Below are 16,167 nucleotides of genomic sequence, written 5' to 3'. Positions count from 1 at the left end.
TGCCATTAAAGAGTAACTAGGTCCTGAAATATGACACTTGCACATAGCTCTGTAGAAGCTACAGTGGATTTTTAACCAAAAAAGGAAAGTATATATTACTCACAAGTTCTCTTTGTGCCAAAGGGGTGAAGTCTCCCATTGTTTGGCGTATGTTTCTTAGTGTATCACAGTTTCAAAAATGCTAAAAAACATCTAACCGAACAAAACCTTTGAGCAATCCTTTGTTTGAAGTCACATCATTTAATTTGCCATAATAGATGCTTAGAACTTGAAAGGCAGTGACATATTAGGAAAAAAGTGTCATTCTATAATATTGTGAAGGTTGAGGTGTGCTTCACTTTAGGTCTGTTTTATGTGATCATTTATCCTTAATGAGCAATCCTAAACGCAATGATATGTAGCAAACTCGTATTATGTCAGAGGGGAAATTTCAGTCTGCAGGCATTGCTATCATTACTGTTGTCATCATCATCATCATCATCATCATCATCAATATTATTAATTACACACCCTTCACCCTAAGGTCCCAGGGTGGGTGACAACAATTAAAACTCAATGTTAAAACAGTTTAAAACTTTGCAATCACAGAAATAAGGTGGGTCCTAAAAATATACATTTAGGTGGCAGAAGCCAGAGTAAAGGGATATGCCTTCCACATTTGCCAAAAGCTGTTTAATGAAGATGCCAGGCAGCCAGTGGCAGAGGAAGGGGGTGCGGGCTGCCCCGGGTTTGATCACTGAGGGGAGGTAACAAAATGACAAAAATATGAGTTCTAAAAAATATATATTAATTGGGCTCATGAAACTTTTTAGTTCAGTCAACAAATGTTAACGAAACGCGGCTGGCACTGGGCACCACAACACAGGGGCCAGCACTTACCACAGGGCCTGCAGTGTGCCCAAGCCACGCCTCTCTCCTGGGAGTGACGTGGTGGCTTGGGTGCCTGCAGGCTCCATGCTGCCTGAAACGGCAGCGTAGGGCTTGCGTCTGCCCCACCGCCTCTCCCTCAGCTGCCCTACAGCTGAGGGGGAGGCGGCGGAGAGGCTCCACGCAGTGTGCCCCACCCCCATGGCGGCTCGCCCCGCCCCCTGCTGCAGGACGTGCACGCCACACTGGGCACCCAAGTGGATAGCTATGCCACTGCAGGCAGCCACACAGGATACTACTATATGCTATGAAACCACTCTTCAAGCTTCTGAGGGTAGCGGAACAACCACTCGGGGCCCCTCTGCTGATGTTAACACCCAAGAGGGTCTGTAAGGAAGAAGGTGGTCTTTCAGGTATTTGGGACTGGAGTCACTAACATGACCACCATGAATTGGGCCTGGAAACCAGTGCAGCTGTTTTAAAATAGGGGTTGTATAAGATCTAAACAAAACCCTCGTCAGTAATCTGGTCACTTCATTTTCAGCTGATTGAAGTTTCAGAGTTATCTTCAGGGGCAGCTCCACACAAAGTGCATTTCAATAATCTAGTCTAGATACCACCAGAGCATGGAGCTCAGTGACCAAGTCATTTCTGTTGCAAAGGAGCCATAGCTGGTGATCCAGCCATAGCTGGAAAAATGCAAACCCCCCTCCCCCAAAAAAGTCACCAGAGCCTCCAGTGAGTGTTAAATGCAGAAACACCCGTAAGTGACAGATCTCCTATCAGTGGAGTTCAACCTTATCCATGGCAGGCTGTCTCCCCATCTCCCATACATGAGAACCCAGGACACATTAACAGCTCTGTCTTCTCAGGATTCACCTTCTGTTTATTGGTCCCACACCCAGCCCATCACTGCTTCTAATTGGGCCCGGTATGAGTCCCAGTTTGGCATACAAGGCCATTTCCCTCACACCATGCCCACCAGTCCCACACCTGACATAGGGAGCTTAAAGAGCACTTCTAATTGTTCCTTTGCATCCGAGGCTCCCTGTCATTGCCAGACAACCAGTCAGAGTCTCACTGGGGGGATTGGAAGAAACAGTTTGCCTTCAAAGCACTTTGTCCAGCAGCTAGAGTCCAAACAGCTACCTCTTCACAGGGGAAAATTCTTTAACACAAGATAAAAGAAGGAGAAAAGTGCATTTAATTGCTAGGAAAGTTTTCTCCTCCTCTTCCTTGGCTCTTAAAGTATCAAGCTATGATAGATAAGGTGCCATTTGTTACTTTGGGGGGAAATGGCTCTGTACCTAGAACAATTTCATGTGGGTAAGTACTGATGAAACTTAGTGAGGCCTTTAAATTCTCTGACTAGAAGCTTAATATGGTAGGGAGTTTGTCTGATTGCTGATTTCAGATAATTGTATAACCAATGGAATGTTATAATTCTAATACTGGTACTTTTTACAAAAGAAAAGGAAAAACCCAGGAAATCATAAAGTTATGAACCAGCAGTAAAGGTTATACTCAACATGCTTTATTTACCCCACCACATACCTGTGTTTGGTGAAAATGTTGTGTTCTTGTATAAAAAAATTGAGTTATGCTCTCTGTTTCTTGGTCCAGGAAAGTGCCTCAAACCCATATGGTTTTTCTGCATCTGAAACATTCTTAGAAATACATTTAAATTTGTTATAAGTGTTTACACCAGCCATCTCACTGAGGTCTGCTTGTAAACCTTTGTATGTACTGAGTACATCCCCCCCCCACCATCCTATTATTTTTTACTGTCTATTTTAAAACAACTCCCAAAGTGGAAAGGTGTTTAATATTTAATAGCACTTACTGTTGAGCAGCTTAACAGATATGTTGAACATTAAAAAAAAAAAATCCAGGAGGACTAAATGAGCCTCTGCAGGAATCTTAGGCGCAGCTCATACACACACTGAGGCCAACACTGAAATAGCTTGGCGGAGGGGTGGCACAAGTCCCTTCACCAGACAGCTAAGTTTCTGTATAAGCCAGTTCCTCCGCACAAATTGCCAGTCATATAGAGCTGGGAACCTGTGATCCTCCAGCTGCTGTTAAACTCTCAGTAGCCTTGACCATTGACCCTGCTGGCTAGGGCTCTGTGTGCATGAATTATCACTCCCCCACTCCTGCAAAAACAAACAAAACAAACCTGGAAAGAACAATAACTGGAAAGAATGGTGAGATTAACAGTTCATATGGATGCCCCCTTTCACTTCCATCATGCTATTTTCACACGTGCTACAGAATCATGACTGATCTTTTTTGCCATAGTCCTACCATTTAGCCCAACTCATGCTCATTAAGTGAGCTTAAAAACTCTAGGATGTGTATGCCTGCCCACAATAAATCAGGCAATTGTGGGATCAACAGAAAACTGACTCTAAAACTGCACCAGTGGCTAAAAGGCAACAACTAGCACAACTTGCACTGTCAGTTAAGAATAGATCTTTCCATAAGGGCTAGTTGGTAGTTTCTGGTTTTAAATTATTATGTGATTATATACAGATATTTTTGAAATCTGCTTTTATATTTTCATGGTATATTGGTATATATTTTGATTGATAAATAAATAAATAACGAACTCTGAAGCCAAATAAATCAGATTAAAATCAGCTGATTTTGATCTCATCCACTACTGCTACTGCATTTGCCATAGTTGAACTCCAGAATTCACTCCCACAGGAGGCAGCAATGACCACCAATGTAGATGGCATTAAACAAATGCATGGCGCTAAAGGTTATCAGCTGTGCTCTGCCTAGTGGTTGGAGGCAGTACGCTGCTGAATACAAGTTGTTAGAAACCTCAGTAGATCAGATTGTTCTTGTGCTTGGTCCTCCTTGCAGGCTTCCCATAGGCATCTGGTTGTCTGAAACAGGGCCACTGACCTGATCCAGCAGGCTCTTCTTATGTTATTGGAGAAAATTACCCGTTGCTCCATATGGGAGTTCAAACCCATACCAATTTATTTTTATAATAGTCAGCAAAATGCACAAAGAAGTGGCTTGGCACAGTAGACTACATATATGAAACCATGAGTAGTTGCATTCTTTTGTTTAATGAGTCGTCTCTAATGCCTTTACAACCATAAATATAGAAGAATTGTGGGGGGAACAAACACAGAAAGACATTCTGTAATATTAGAAACAGATGTATTCAATGGAAGTGGGGTGTGTGTGTGTGTGTGTGTGTGTGTGTGTGTGAGTGAAAGGATGAACCTTAGGAGTAGTGATTTTTAAGTGTTATTGGACAATATTATTTGTAAAAATATGAAATTAATTCTGTGATCCCAGACTTCTCTTCAACAACAACACACATACATACATACATACATACACACACACACACCAATAACATGGCAAATGACTTTTGAAACCAAGAGGAATGTCAAAAAGAGATTCTGATATGGTAAATGGGTCTGATCGCATAGATGTCAACTTTCCCTTTTTTTGCGGGAAATTCCCTTATTCCAGCGCCATTTCCCACTGCAAAAAAAGGGAAGGTTGACAGCTATGGCCGTTTCCCAATGCACAAAAAAGGAAGGTTGACAGCTGATGTTCCATGAAAATGTCAACTTCACTGAACTCAGACAAACCTCTCACATGAGCATCAGCAGGCCTTGGATCCTAGCCATACATCTCAGAATATCTGCTAGATAAGTTCTGTTTCTGCTGCTGCTCTCTGTCAGACAGTTGTCTTCATTGTATTTATAAGCATTATAAACATTATTTTCTCTAAAACTTACTATAATTTGAAGTTATTAACTGCCTAAACCGAAGCAATTATTTGGCTGAATAAATCTTAGTTGTATGTGTTTCCAATGATGTTGTATTTTCAGAGTTATTTTTCATGGGATCATTATTATACCTGTATCCATTTCAGCATTTTCTTATTTTAAAAAATGGTGTTTTGTTTGTTTTATTTTACAAGCATTCAGCCTTTGACACCAAAACATTCCAGGGATTACATAATAAAAGAATAAACAATAAGCTAGACAGTGAATATATATTCCATTATTCATAGTTCTTTTCCTGAGAGTATGTCCCCTTTGAACAAATATAACTTAACAGTTATAGGAATACTCAACGGTTAGTTCCACTATATTCAATTGAAAATACCTTTAGGATTGCAACCTTTGGCTGCAATCTGCCTACCTGGAAGTAAGCCCCATTTAACTCAGTGGGGCTTATGTTTTCAACACATCTGTTTATGAATAATCTGAGTTCATTGACAACATTTAAATCTAATGAGTCTGATGTGAAAGCCTTGAGTCATATCAATAGTTTAAATGGGTAAACATTATTGTCTTATATTTTTTTATTATTGCTTCAGCAATAACTGTGTAATTTTAAAACCAATTTTGTATTGCAGTAGTAATAAATCCTTATTCAGATTTATTAGAATATCACCAGAGACATCAAGTGATCAGTATTTAGTTTTTCATAGGAAAATGCAATCAGCGAGGCAATAATTCATTATTCCATTATTCCTTAGGTCCACTAGGGGCTATCACCCTTGCCCTCTGACCCTGCCTACTCCCACTCCTTCCCTTTACCCCCCCCCCACAAAGTCATGTACTTTCACAGGCCTTTAACTCCACACCCAAACTGCCCAATCCCCACCAACCCATTTCCTTCCTGCAACAGAGGAAGTGGAGAAGGACTTCCTGCTTCCATGGTAATAACAGCAGCAGTGACAAAGTTGGAGAGCAAGCAAACAAGTGGATATGCGGGTGGTTGTGGTAGTGGCTGCAACAACAAAAGGGAAACATGGGAAGGCCTGCCTGGGCCTCCTGCCTGCCTGCCCAGTCATTTGCTTGTACTTTCACTCATGTTGCAAGTTGCCTGCTTTGCTCACTCACTCTGCCCGCTGTTGTCAAACTGCAGTTTGTGTAACTGAGTACTGTCAGCCACAGGAACTGCAGCATGACTTAGTTTACAAAAAATATATATTTAGAAAATATATTTGAGCCTATGGCTCTGGGAAAATACTAATTTTCAGTTGGGATGCTTTAATTAAAGACTATTGATATATTCATAATAATCTCAATGACTGCAAAGTCTAGTACTTAAGCTGTAAGAAATGTTGGCATTCGTTTTTGTATTCACTATATTTGTAAATGTTATGTAGTGTCCTTTTAAAAGTGAGGAGCTTGATGTGCTGGTTGTTCAGTCACCCTTGGGAATCCTGAAGGAAGGAAATCATAACTGTTTTATATTTATTTTTTATCAATGCAGTTGCTATGTATTTTGGTTTGTTAGATTTATTTCCTTCCAGTCCTTCAAGCAACTAGGGCAGCAAGTCTGCTCTTATTTTATTCCCTCAATAGCCCTATGAGATAGGCTAGGGTGACAAATTGTGACTGACCTAATCTGAGCTTTATGGTTGTGCTGGGATTTGTACCTAAGTTTCCCAACTTTCCCATTAGAGGTCTGAGGTCTTCCACACCATGCCACATTGGCTGTGTTTTTGTTAGCTTGCCCAGCTGGCAAGACATAAAAAGATGATTCACTGACTTAAAAAATAGTTTGGTCACATTTGTGTTCTCTTAATGTATAAAATATGTCTGAAATGTTCATCCTTATTTTAACAAGTTTCTTTAGCCCTATTTTTCCTTGCAAAGTAAATGTCAGCATGGTTTCGTTATTACTTCAGTTTACATGAAACTAGGCATATTTAAAGTGGGACAAGAAAGGTTTTGTTCCGTTTTCCACAAGTGTATCTGTGCAATGTCAGCATCACCTTGAGCTGGAATACTTCAAAACAGTTTTTGAAGACAATGTCAAACTTGATTACGAAGACATGTCTAGAGCTCACATTCAAGTTGTGACACATTCCGTGTTGTGGAAAAATAATGTGTATTGCTATTTGATACTAACCTGTAATTGATATGATCAAAAGGGTTACATGGGCAAGGTATTGGAATCTCCTTTTGGGACCACAACATTAACATTGTCCATTAAGCATTAACATAGTCCATTAATGCTTAACTTTTTATACAGCATGAGAAGCTTTAGACAGATAGGAAATTTAGGAAAGTCTAGGTTTGTGGAGAACATTGGTGGACACCCAGGAACGTCTTTGGACCTTGACCTACATCAGCTTTTGAAAGGGATTTTCTTTTTTTGATTCCTCCATGGGCCTATATTTGAGTGTAAAGAGCCTTATTGGAGTGTAAAGAGCCTTATTGGAGAAGGTTCAAATTGGTATTTCATTTACATAGACTGAGTTAAAAGAGGCTTTTCTATTGGATAGAGGCATGATTCCATTTAAGGTTTAACATCTTTACAGTCACATTATTTCATATTAGTCTAGTTATTATCTGAATATTTGAAAATTTATAATAATAGGGGTAAAACAACTCCTCATGAGAAGAGAAGACTCCCTGGAAAAGATCCTGATGTTGGGAAAGATGGAGGGCACAAGGAGAAGGGGGCGACAGAGGATGAGATGGTTGGACAGTGTTCTTGAAGCTACCAACATGAGTCTGACCAAACTGCGGGAGGCAGTGGAAGACAGGAGTGCCTGGCGTGCTCTGGTCCATGGGGTCACGAAGAGTCGGACACAACTAAACGACTAAACAACAACAACTCTACTATGAAGAAAGGCTGCAACATTTGGGACTTTTTAGTTTAGTAGAAAAGTAAGATGTAACATGATAGAGGTGTATAAAACTATACATTGTGTGTAATTAGATAAGAGAAATATTTTTCTCATTCATAATACTAGATGTCAGGGGCATCCAGTGAAAACTGAATGTTGAAGGATTTAAGGCAGACAAAAGGAAATACTTCCTCACACAGCACATACCGGTAGTTAAACCATGAAGTTCACTCCTACTAGATGTAGTGATGGCCACCAGCTTGGATGACTTTGAAAGCGTTTAGGTAAATTAATGGATGATAAAGGATCCCTGGACAGTTAAATCCAGTTGAATTTGACTGTGGGGTGGGGTGCTCATCTCTGCTTTCAGGGTGAGGGAGCCAGATTATCAAGTTATCCTGGCTGCTAACCATGACTATATATGAACTGCATTTTTGGAGGTGGTATGCCTCTGAATAACAGTTGCTAATTACTAACTGAATACCAGTTAGATGGGATACAAATAGATAAATAGGATATTTAGGCTGAGGAAGGAAAATGGAGTATGGAGAAGTGAGGGATAGAACTCCCTGAGCCACTGCTTTTGTTAACAGCTCCTAGAACCTAAATCACGTTTATTGGTTTGCCTTTCTTCACCCCATCCCACTGTGATTATACCCTCAAACCTCATCCATGTTTTAGCAGACTTTGTGCAACACAAAAACTCTTCCCCTTGGTTTGCTCACCTTTCTTACAAGCTTTTCCTTGTTTTCTTATTCCCATCAGAACTGCTAATCTTCTGCCACATCTCCCTGGACTGTCTTTTGAGAAATTGTCTTAACTATCTTCTCCAGCCTTTAGTTCCATCTTGTCCCTCAGATAGATGCTCATGATGGAAAAATTCCTCCTGGAAAGGACATATCACTACATATACAGGTTCTCTCTCTTGCCTGGAGGGCCAGACCATGTCTTGTGACTTTTCAGATGGCTGCTATTCAGATCCATTTTTTCTCTCGAACTCAGTACCTGAAAAATAGGCTTACACATGTTATGATAGAAAGCTTTGATTGTATGATCATTATTGCCCAATCACAAATATATTATGGGTGAGGATTTCTAGAATTTAGAAAGCTGACAGCACAACTGGTGGAATCTGAAGGACATATTTATTTGATAAACTCAAGTGAAGTTTAGTTCAGTATTTTAGAAGAGACTATGCAGTTTAGTTTTTCTGGGCAACTTCTCATAAAGCCTCTTACATTGTAAACTGGAAAATATTTCTATGGATAAAATAAATTCTGGGTACCTTTTAAAAAAAATGAAATTTATCAGTCAGTTGGGAGTGGGTGGAGGTTAAAGTTAAGAATGTACTAGGCCAAAATACTCCTCACAAAATAGTCTCAACTGCTTTAATCTTTTTTCTTTCTTTCAATTTATACTGCTTAGCACTATAAACTGAAAGCAGAATGTTAATAAATTTTTAAATAATAACAAATTCAGTCTGACGTCTGGTAGAGCTAGGCTTGATTTACTTCCTGTGAACTATACATTCTCATCAAAGGAATCCGGAATACTTATCTTGCATTATTCTAACTAAAACATGCATATTGCCTTTCCATCCAGTAAGGCTCCTAAGTAATTTTTAGAGTACAAATCTTAGATAAATAAAATAGGAAACCGAGTTCACAAAAAATAGCAAAATAATAATAAAATGTCATAATAAACATAAGAGCAACATAAGGAGCAGCTATCCTGTGAAATAAATAAATAAATATTGCTGCTCTTCCAAAAACTGAAGACAACTCATTTACTTCCACATTATAGGTAGCTGAAAACATAATGCCTTTCTGGATGTTGGATGTGTAATGCCTCTCAGACATTCTGAATTTAGCCCCTTCTGAACTCAGTCTACCTTGTACCCCTTCACCCCCAAACTAACCTGTTTGACACAGAGATCCTTATGGGCAGCTTCCTGATGCAGGAAAATATTGTGGATTGAGTTATTTATCCAACATAGTATAGATGAGTAGGACGTCTCTGGTCTCCTAAAACAGGGGACTATTGTTAGCACAAAGCAGCATTTTCCCCTGATCTTCCTTCTTCCCAAATCAAATTGGGATGATGTGGGTACTAGGGATGCAGACAGCCTCACAAATCCAAGGTGGGCCATTCAATCCCCCTAGTTCTTAGCTCATAGGGAAAGAGTGGCTTTAACTGCCCCGGGAAGTTAATTTTGCACCTCCCTTTCAGTTACCCCGATTTCTGAAGGAGAAAATTAGTTTTAACTAGTTAGGGGATTTTATCTCACTTCAGATGGTATTGTTAAGCAGATCTAGTTTCAAGAATTGTAAGTTGCAGTAAGTTAGAATAGTGGGCCAATTCTGATCTCATCTATATTTATAGAATTTCATTATAATTCCAATAAGCATGGACATTATTTTTATTTACTTATACACCAGTCAATGAGAATACAATCTGAACTATTGGCCTGGTGTTTTGTTTGTATTATAAGTACCAAGGACTGTGATGTCAGAACATGAACAGATGAATGTCTGATAGAAATTGCAGTTGTAAAGTACCTTTCCACCCTTGTGGTTTATAAAAAAAAAATATGGATGCAGAGTATATAAAAATGAGTAATTTTCCTGCCCTTGGAATTAAGTTCTGTTTTTTATGAATCCAGGAGTAGCATATGTTTTTAGTGTTTGGTATGTGCAAAAGACTGTCCAAGCCCAATATTCATGTTGCTTTGCTCTGCTTTGCTTTTTTAAAAGACATGTTGGCAGATCAGTTATCTCCTTGTCTAGCTATCCGGCTAGAAATAGTTCAGTGATGCAAAGAATATGAGCACATGTTAATACCAATGGCAGAAAGCAGAAACCATTTTCCGGTAGTTGAATGAAAATTTCTAGAGCTGCAGGAATGTTGAAAATAAGTACCAGTAATAGAAAAACAGGTTGAAGAAGAAAGGATAAAAATAGTCCTTCAATATTCTGACTGTAGGGAGAATTCCATAACTAAATACAAAGTTACTCTGACAGTTTATCAAGAACAGCAAGTCCCAGAACATGCTCTGGAAATTCCATCTCTGAAGCTAACCAGCATTTGGCCTGGAAACTAGATGTATGCTACTTTGTGTTCCTTAGGAGAAGGGCATGGATACAAATGCATGAAGAAGTATTTTACATTACAGTACAGTACTTAACTTTTGCCCTTCCCTTTGTCAGCAAGTCTGTGTCCCCTGCTCCTTTGACCCCAGACAGTGATTAACCATAGCTGCTATGGTCTGTCAGCATATAAGCTTGTGACCTAGATCTGGTCCTCTGTCTGATATACAGATTTAAGTACAAGCATAACATGTAGTCAATATGCTGTAGTCAATATGCTGCTAGCCAGTGAATCTAGGCTTGTTCAACAGTACAATTGATTTTTATTGTAATCACAAATATGGACGTTCATTTCAATGTACAGTGGTACCTTGGTACTTGAACAGCTTCACTCCCAAACGCCGCAAACCCAGAAGTGAGTGTTCCAGTTTGCAAACGTTTTTCAGAAGCCAAACGCCCTCCGCAGCTTCCACGACTTCAGATTGAGTGCAGGAAGCTCCTGCAGCCAATCGGAAGCCGTGCCTTAGTTTTCAGACCATTTCAGGAGTCGAACGGACTCCCGGAATGGATTAAGTTCGAAAACCAAGGTACCACTGTACTGAAATGGGTTTTGCACAAGAGCTGAAAGTGTGGTGGTGGTGTTGTTGTTGTTGTCTATTACTATTTATTACTCTTGTTAGTCACTTATTTCACAAAAGTCTCCAAGTAACTTGCAACACTATTAAAATTAATTATATTACACCATAAAACTAAGCAAACAAACAAACACTCATAACAGCCAAAGGAAGCTCTGGCAGCACACAGACATGTTAGACTATCAGCAACCTAGTAAAAAATATCTGCTCTGGAGGGTTGAGGTAGCAGATTTGGGAGGGCAGGGCAGGAGAGGAGGGGAAATTTAATTGTGCAAGGAAACATTCCTCTTACACAGTGACTTTGTTGGATACAACCCCTTGTCTTTGGCTCTTTCAGCTCCCGTGAAAATCCCTTCTGGTGGCAGGGTGGCAAAACACCTTGAAAGTTATCAGTGATATCAGAGGAACAATTCAGTAAGTCCCCGTGGCACTTGTACAACACTGTTCCAAACAACAGTCAGCATTATGATGCTGTTACTAGTTGTCCACAGAGACAATTACTACAATTTGAATGCTAGGAAAATATGATTGCATTCCTGGAACACATGTATAACCAAGATTCACATGATGTCTGGATTGAAATGGATAATAAGAAATGTTCAGCAAATGTGATTCCCTGCCCCCCTCATTTTAAAGCAATTCACTGAAAAGTTTCTTTTTTAATACCGGTAGTTCTGAAATAAGAATGAAAACCTCCACACACATACTCCAATATATATCTGATACTGCCTTGAATTATGGTTCAAACAACCAAAAGTGGGTTTTTTCACTTTTGTTTTGGAGACATTTGGGATGCATGAATTAAAAAAATCATTTTGTTAATTAGGCAAGGAAGATCTGTGCTAAAAAAATTAATGTGTTTGAAATATTAAGTAATAATATATTAAGAATTTATAATATAATAATATATTAAGAATATATTAAGATTTTTTTAAAATTATATATATATAAACAACTGTGTGTGTGTGTGTGTGTGTGTGTGTGTGTAAAAATGTCAGTTTTATATAGAAATTCATTAATGAAAATTAATATATTTTAATGGCTATGTTTTAAACTCCAAAAAGTTTTATTAAATAAAAGGAAAAGCCGCATTATAAATCAAGCCATTCCTTGGAGCATATTTTAATAATTTTCCACCCAGTTCTTCATTGCCAAAGGATCTGAATCAAACAAACAATACTTAAGATGTGAGATCATAAAACATGTCTGCTTAGACCATTCCAAATAATGATTTAGTGCTGTATAGTCATCCTGACTTTTTAAAAAAGGAAGTACATGCATTTGAGAAGGGCTTAAAACACATCTTCAGAGATTTAGCAAATTACAATAATAATATTTTGCAATCTCCTTAAGTGCTAGACAGCTTCTTGGGTGTTACATTGCAAAGATGATACCCAGCTTGAAGGCAAGTAAACAAAAAAAATCAATGTCTAAATGCACTGCATATATTTCTTTAACACATGTATGCAAGAATTAAAACTATATCAAAATAGAATCTCTGACTGATAGCAAATGGAACATGCACCAATTGCTGGATAATCTTATATGATTTTGCAACATTTCCATACATGAATGTTATAAAACCATACAAGATTAACCAGCTATTGACTTGGGAGCCAGTGAAATATAAGAGGGAAGGAAAGGAAGGCAACAGCATGAAGCACAAACAAGGAGGAAGAAGAGGCAACCCCTCAAAATTCTACTGCAAAATGAATTTTTAAAATGCTGCTTTGAGAGCTAATGTCATTCCTTCTCATGGCTGAATGTCATTAAGATTGGAGCCAAAATAATGCCACAAAGAAGCAAGATTTATGTATTGATATGTTCTGGAAGACTGCAAAAAAAAACATTAAAACAGGGGAACCAGTCAGGTGGAGTGAGCCATGCCCAGTGATTCCCAGAAGCCACAGAATAATGAGTGTCAATTAGAAAAGGAAAAATTCCCACTTTATGGCATTAAGTATTGGTTCTGTTAAATTAAAGCAGGGTACAAAGCTCAGATCACACTGAAGGCAATGTTTATATTTTTGCTATATCCAAAGCACCACATTGGTTTGCTTAAAAAAAAATTGCATTCTCCTTTAACACTCTTTTTCTATGTTCACCCCATAAAAATATTCTCTTTCTGAACCACTCTGATGGGCTTGAGGGCAGCCTGATCAAGTTTGCAAATGACACCAAATTGGGAGGGGTAGCTAATACCCCAGAGGACAGGATCACACGTCAAAATGACCTTAACAAATTAGAGAACTGGGCCAAGGCAAACAAGATGAATTTTAACAGGGAGAATGTAAAGTACTACACTTGGGCAAAAATAAAAATGAAAGGCACAAATACAGGATGGGTGACACCTGGCTTGAGAGCAGTACATGTGAAAAGGATCTAGGAGTCTTGGTAGACCATAAACTTGACATGAGTCAACAGTGGGATGCAGCAGCTTAAAAAGCCAATGCAATTCTGGGCTGCATCAATAGGAGTATAGCATCTAGATCAAGGGAAGTAATAGTACCACTGTATTCCGCTCTGGTCAGACCTCACCTGGAATACTGTGTCCCGTTCTGGGCACCACAGTTCAAGAAGGATACTGACAAGCTGGAACGTGTCCAGAGGAGGGCAACCAAAATGGTCAAAGGCCTGGAAACGATGCCTTATGAGGAACGGCTTAGGGAGCTGGGTATGTTTAGCCTGGAGAAGAGAAGGTTAAGGGGTGATATGATAGCCATGTTCAAATATATAAAAGGATGTCATATAGAGGAGGGAGAAAGGTTGTTTTCTGCTGCTCCAGAGAAGCGGACACGGAGCAATGGATTCAAACTACAAGAAAGAAGATTCCACCTAAACATTAGGAAGAACTTCCTGACAGTAAGAGCTGTTCAACAGTGGAATTTGCTGCCAGGGAGTGTGGTGAGTCTCCTTCTTTGGAGATCTTTAAGCAGAGGCTTGACAGCCATCTGTCAGGAATGTTTTGATGGTGTTTCCTGCTTGGCAGGGGGTTGGACTGGATGGCCCTTGTGGTCTCTTCCAACTCTATGATTCTATGAGTCTATAATTTCCTATCCTTTCCTATCTCTTCTATCCTGTGCTGTTTGTTTGTCTGTCAAGAAAACACTGCAACCTGTTTATTGTTCTCCTTTTCTGCTATTCATCCACAGGGCCCTCTGGAGCCTCCTTTCTCAGCAGGTTCCTCCTTATCTCCACTCCTTTTTTTTAACTTGAGCAGCAGCAACACACAAGCCATTCAGTCTGTAGGACTCCACACCAGCAAAGGGGCGTTGAGCATAGCTAGGCCATTCAATAGAGCTGGCTGCATTGTGATGAAAAAACTGGAGGTAACTCAGCCATGAACTTCTGGCTCATGGCAGAGAAGCTACAAAAGCAGTGATGAGGCATTATTCTGTTCCCACTACCACATTTGATGAATTGGATGTTCTTACTAACAGTGAAAAAGGAACACAATGAATATTAGAATTCCTTTGGAAGTAGCATAAAACAGAAAAATTGGGGGGAGTAATTGACTCTTGGCCTTTAAGCTGTGCTGACCTGTGTTCATGATTGACTGATACAATATGGTTGGTTTATTGTATTTCTCTGCCACTTTCCATACAATGTATTCCAAGGTGTCTTACAAATGATAAACAGCAGCAATGTAACATAACATCTTAGTTACACCACATCTTAGATACTTGGCCCCCACACACATTGGCAGAGAGCTCATATAAGTATGTTCCTCCCCATTCCACCTTCTTCTGGGTTCGAAAGGACCTGTGCATCAATTGGATTTGCCTAAAATGGTCACCACCTATATAATCAAAGCTTTTTTTCAGCCAGAACTCACTGAAATTCAGTTAGAGCACCTCTCAGGTTGGCACCATTGCTATTCTTAGAGAACAAGGGAGGTGTTCATGGTGAGTTCTATTTTATAGAAAAATAGCACTGTGCATAATTAACAAACATCCTTAAAACAATTATAAATAATTATAGATGATAAAATAACACTGTCAACACAGCAGCTAAAAAGTAAGGTAAAGATTATTACATTCACCCATCTCCACACACTATGAACTCAAGAATCATTCACTATGCTCAAACCATTAAAATACACAGCTGGCATACAAATATGCCCTGATCCACCAAGGCTGCTGTCACCTAAGCTCCAGCCATCACAAAGGGACTGGGATAAACTCCACACGCACTTCCTTTCTGCGCCAGATGCTCATTGTGGAGTACCACTATTCAGCCCCCACAAACAGTAGCAACATAAAATAACAAACAAAGGTGATGATATCCTTGAATAGATACGTGCTCATTCTGCTTGGTTTTACAATCAATCCCACTCTACCATTTTAATTTTTAAAGCCAAAACACACAATGAAATTAGAGTATTCATTGACTACCATCCCATGTACAGCAAACAATTAACCTTTTCCTTACTTTCAGCTATCTCTTTTATTAGCCAATTGAATAATAGCAGCATGCATATGTTATCTTAGAATCTGTGCCATGCCTGCTAACACTTGCTCTCTTTGCAAAACAAGAGAACTGAAGTATTTCTACAAATGGGAACAATCCTTTTAAAATGGTTGTGCTTGAAGGTCTCAAAAATAGGTAGAATATGTGTGCCATTCTGTTGTAGAATTGTTTTGTGGCTGTTAGAAATCAGAGAACAGCTTGATGATCACATGTCAATATGTGGCGTAGTATTACAGCACAACTGTGCCATACAGGGCCTAAAGGAAAAACAGTGGCACAGCAGGGTGCAAAGAAATGTTATTTTACAAGAATTGGGATTAATTTTAAGGACAAGGATGAAAGGGGAAATTCAAAATGGTGTAAGCCAATGTTTTTTCAAGAGTCCCAGCATGTTTCTTCAGTGGAGTTCAGGTTGTCAAAAGACAGATCTGCTTTCTGGACATGTGAATTGCAATGAACAGCTCTGAAGAAATGTTTT

At 39.2% G+C, this 16,167-nt stretch overlaps 1 protein-coding gene across 1 annotated transcript in view; it reads left to right on the top strand.

Annotated features, from left to right (window-relative positions):
* CENPP (centromere protein P) overlaps positions 1 to 16,167 on the top strand; it is a 170,473-nt gene that overhangs the window by 132,413 nt on the left and 21,893 nt on the right. The gene's annotated exons all lie outside the window — the stretch shown is intronic.

This window comes from Lacerta agilis, chromosome 2 (genome assembly GCF_009819535.1).
Source record: "Lacerta agilis isolate rLacAgi1 chromosome 2, rLacAgi1.pri, whole genome shotgun sequence".
Classification (NCBI taxonomy): Eukaryota; Metazoa; Chordata; class Lepidosauria; order Squamata; family Lacertidae; genus Lacerta; species Lacerta agilis.
This window is presented reverse-complemented; position numbering and strand designations above follow the sequence as displayed.